This window comes from Sus scrofa, chromosome 5 (genome assembly GCF_000003025.6).
Source record: "Sus scrofa isolate TJ Tabasco breed Duroc chromosome 5, Sscrofa11.1, whole genome shotgun sequence".
NCBI classification, from domain to species: Eukaryota; Metazoa; Chordata; class Mammalia; order Artiodactyla; family Suidae; genus Sus; species Sus scrofa.
The window spans coordinates 11,908,795-11,913,719 of NC_010447.5; the positions used below are offsets into that span (position 1 = coordinate 11,908,795).

Here is a 4,925-nt window from a genome sequence, read left to right on the forward strand (position 1 = left end):
GTGAGAAGATATATGTACAAGTTTCATCCTGCTGCCTTCCCCTAACTTGATAAAATAAACATTTTCCATGTGAAGCAGTTATTGACTCTCGTGAACGTCACTTGATCGCTACACAATGTTCCCTCGAGTGGGTGAATAGTGTGTGTTTAACGGGTCTCCTAGCATTGAAACACGTCAACAGAGTCCAGTTTTTCACAAGTGTAAATTCTGTCGCCATAAAGGCATAACTGAGTCATGGCTCTTCTCAAATCATTGGCTTTTCCTTGCAGGACACTGGGGATGTAGGTCAGAGCTCAGCTTGGGCTGCAGGTTCCGTGATGAAGATCCCATTGGATGAGGGATGGGAGCATGGAGCCGGTGAGAAGTAACATCTCAAGGCATAGTTTGTTTTAAAATAAGGGGCTTCTTCGAGTTCCCGGTATGACACAGTGGGTTAAGGACCCGATGTCTCTGAGAAGAGGAGGGCTCGCTCCCTGGCTTCACTCAGTGGGTTAAGGATCCATTGTTGCTGCAAGGTCTCTGGTGTAGGTCTCTGGTGTGGCTTGGATCTGGTGTTGCCATAGGCAGCTGCAGCTCTGATTAGACCCCTAGCCCGGGAAGTGCCATATGCCACAGATACGACTGTGTAAAAATAAATAAAAATTTTTAAATGCGATAAAGGGGCTTTTAAAATTATGAATGTCCTGTGCAGTTATGTACGGTTGTGTTCGCATGTGTCCTGACACCCGTTTAAGTTCACATGAATGGGGAGGTCGCCCTGCTCTCCAGCCCCATCTGTACACACAGAGAATCTGGTCTCTGGCAAACTCGCCTTCCATGCCACCTCTTTCTGGCATCCCCAGAGGTGAGCAGCAACCACGGCAGGTCTCCCAGTGCCATCGCTGTTGGGAGCATCTTTGCAAGTGGAAGGTTCCCTGGAGACAGCTTGGCCCAGAAGGAAGTGGGGTACTCGCCGCCGTAGCATCATCTGTAGCTGAACCCGGAACCTCCCAGAAGGTTCGCCTGAGCGCCCAGTCATTCCAGGGCTGGGTGAGGTTGTGCGTTCCCATCCCACACCCCTTTCCTGTTTGTTCAGGTGACAGCTGGGCCTGGCACGATGCCCAGCATAGAGGGGCTCCATTGATATGTGGGCATCGGATAATTTTGAATGGTCCCTCTGGCTGGAAATGTGCCTGGGCCACAGGCAGAGAGGGCTCCGTGAGGTGACGGGCAGAGGCCCAGGCCTAGGACTCTATGGGTGGGAACAGAATCCAGAGGTACTGGCTTCTCACCACCAGGGGCCCCCTGACTCGGGAGAAGGTGGAAGCCCCCCATCCCTACCATTTACCCCTCCTCCTTGTTAAAGGGCTTATCTGGGGTCCATTCCCCTGCTGGGCCCCAGCGCCACTATCTTTCCCACGAAAATACAGGAGATACAGGACTCATCTGCCAAAGGGTCCGTGACAGTCAAGGGAAGAGGCAGCCAAGGCCCTGTGGCAGGTGGATCCGGGATCTCACAGTTCCCCCCCCAAATCTGTGCCCGGTTATTATGCTACAACATGTAACAGTATATTGTGCAGTGGAGGCCGAAGAAAGCACCTCACGCCTTAATGCACTTGTCCCCAAACTCAAGGGCTCAATCGCAAATCCTTGAAAACGCCCCCAAATCAGGGTCATGTCCCAGATCAATGAAATTCTTATTGCTGGAGGTAGGATGAACCCACTCATGAGTATTTTGGAAGCTGCCAGGTGATTCTGACACGGCAGACAAGTTGGGGAATGTGTTCGTAAACCCTGAGCCCGTCACAGGCCTGTTGAATGAACGGAGTTCCTTTGTGGCTCAGTGGTTAATGAACCTGACTAGTATCCATGAGGATGCAGGTTCGATCCCTGGCCTTGCTCAGAGAGTTAAGGATCCAGTGTTGCCGTGAGCTGTGCTGATGGTCAAAGATGCTGCTCAAGAATGTTGCAATGGATGCGACGCTGGGTGCAGGCCCAACACAGAAGCCAAGGGATTATCTGCCACATTTGCACCATCACTGAGTCAACCCCTCTTTCAAGAGGAAAAAGCTGGTCCTGGGAGGCGGTGAGGTGACTTTTCCTAGATTACAAGCCAGTTAGTGATGGCATTAGGGTAAGAACCTAGGTCTGCAGCCTCCCAGAAGCCTCTAGTCTGCTCCCTCTCCTGGTTAAGGACAATATTCTCCTGAGAAAGGAAAAATCTCTCTGCCTTCAGCCAAGGGGGCAAGAAACACGCCCACAGGCACCTTGGAAGTGACCCAGTCAATGCCAGCCCAAGCCAGGCTCGTCGGCTGGCAGCACATGGAAAGGACTTTGTGCCTGGCCATCTCAGGATTAACAGGGGCTGGGGGAGGAGTCCAGGGGTGGAGGGAGGGGCCAAGGACACGGATACAAAGAATAGATTGTTCCTGTCCCGAAAGGCAGGCAAACTTGACCTACCAAGATTTTAGAATTTAAGAGCCTGGGGAAGCCCTGCAACTCCTTTAACAGAACCCTGTGGACGCCGTGGCGACAGGTGTACATGCTAGTTGGGCAGCAGAATCTACTGGGAGTATAAAGCTGCAGCCAAGTGCTGCTGGAGACGCTGAATGTCAGGGCCAAGGCCATGGCAAGGTAAGTCCCGGCAGCGTGGATCTCACAGCGAGACTAGACGTTCTCACGCCTCGGGTGAGGGTGGAGGGAGGCTGGGGAGGGAGGGTCCTGGTTTGGGGACAGTGGAGCAAATTCTGCTTCCAGGAATCCGTCATCCAATGGGCCAGGTGTCTGGATGCCTGTTAATGTGCAGACCAGAGAAAGGTTTTTACTGTGCTTTACTAAGGAATTTTTTTAGGACGATATGCAAATCCTTTTTTTTTCTTTTTGGCACCTCTCCAAACGCAAATGGAAGCAAATGAGTTCGCACGATCAGTGCTTCAGCCAACTTTGCTGGAACGTATTTGTATGGTTCATACTCTGAAGAAGGTGTCAGCAGAGAAGCAAAATTTGGATATTAACAATCAGATTTTCTTCCTTCCTTCCCCCTCCCTCCTTCCCTCCCTTCCTCTCTCCCTCCTTCCCTTTTTTTTTTTTTTTTTTTTTTTTTTTGGTCTTTTTAGGGCTGAACCTGAGGTATATGGAAGTTTCCAGGCTAGGGGTCAAATCAGAGCTACAGTTGCCAGCCTACACCACAGCCACAGCACACGGGGTCCAAGCTGCATCTGCCACCCACACCACAGCTCACGGCAATGCTGGATCCATAACTCACGGAGCAAGGTCAGGAATAGGACCCACATCCTCATGGATACTAGTTGGATTCGTTAACTATCCACTGAGCCACGACGGGAACTCCCATAAGGATATTTTTGAGGACTCTGCTATTTCATTAAGAGAGAATGTGCCTACGTGTTTATAGAACACTCCTTATTGTGGCACATTCAGAGCCTCAGATTTTTGTCATCTGCACGAGTCCTTTTTTTTTTTTTTGTCTTTTTGCCTTTTTTAGGGCTGCTCCCACGGCATATGGAAGTTCCCAGGCTAGGGGTCGAATCGGAGCTGTAGCTACCGGCCTACGCCAGAGTCCCAGCAACGTGGGATCCAAGCCGCGTCTGCGACCTGCACCACAGCTCACGGCAATGCCGGATCCTTAACCCACTGAGTAAGGCCAGGGATCGAACCCACAACCTCATGGTTCCTAGTTGGATTTGCTAACCACTGCGCCACGACGGGAACTCCTGCACGAGTCCTTCTTATAGTGGCACTGACCCTGACCTGGTTGCTGACTCTGCCCAGACCAAGGACCAGGCCAGGGGTGGGCTCCCAGCCCCCTCTGTTTCCTGGCTTCATTGATTCTATGGGCAGGAGCTACCATGCAGGGGTGAGGCAGAGGGGGGCTACTTACCTTTCTAATTAAACTTGATGGAGGAAGTTGCTTGCTGTTGTATTTGCACACAGAAGCCATTGAAACTCCCAGGATCTATCCTTGTTAAACCCAGGGTCTGCCAGGATTTTCCGCACGGCTCACCAGGTTAAATCTGGTGTTGTCGCTGCTGGGGCTCCGGTTACAGCTGTGGCTCCGGTTGAATCACTGACTCAAGAATTTCCACATGCCGCAGAAGCGTCCAAAAAACAAAAACAAAAGCAAAAAATCTAGGATCTGCTGTCTTCCTACTCAGTGACAAGGTATGGCCTCCCAGGGCTTCTGGTTTCCGTTTCCTTATAAGAATTTCTTTTAAGATTTGTTGCTCCTTTGCATTTCATGCTAACATTATTTCCTTGGTATTTTACATTGTTTTGAGGCTATTAAGAATAATATCTTGGAGTTCCCATTGTGGCTCAGGGTTGACAAATCCGACTAGGAACCATGAGGTTGCGGGTTCGATCCCTGGCCTTGCTCAGTGGGTTAAGGATCCAGCGTTGCCATGAGCTGTGGTGTAGGTCACAGACACGGCTCGGATCCCACGTTGCTGTGGCTCTGGCGTAGGCTGGCGGCAACAGCTCCAATTCGACCCCTAGCCTGGGAACTCCATATGCTGCGGGAGCGGCCCTAGAAAGGCAAAAAGAAAAAAAAAAAAAAGAAGAATATCTCATAAAGTTGGATTTTCTAACTTGTTTTGTTACTCTGTAGAAATAGTATTCTTTTGTGATACTTCCCTTGTGCTTTGCTGAATTTTCACTAATTATAATAGCTATCAAATGAATATTTCATGAGTACATTGCAGTGGTTTTCTTTCCTATTTTTTCAGTACTTATTTTTCTTATTTTGGTTCCATACCTTATTGGGTTAGCTTGAGTTCTTAAATTATTTAATTTAATGAAATTGACTCTAGGATTTCACTGCTGGCAGTTAGTTGTTTTACAAAAATCACTCTTCTTCATGATAATGGAGTATGTTTTATGCCTAGATTTAAATATTTTTATTAGGATTAGGTGCTGAATTTTCAGACTTT

At 49.3% G+C, this 4,925-nt stretch overlaps 1 long non-coding RNA gene across 1 annotated transcript; it reads right to left on the reverse strand.

Annotated features, from left to right (window-relative positions):
* Nucleotides 2,370-4,114, reverse strand: LOC106510287. Its single transcript, XR_001308680.2, has 2 exons — nucleotides 3,878-4,114; nucleotides 2,370-2,952 (listed from the first exon to the last, which is right to left on the reverse strand). It is a non-coding gene; the product is annotated as an uncharacterized LOC106510287 (long non-coding RNA).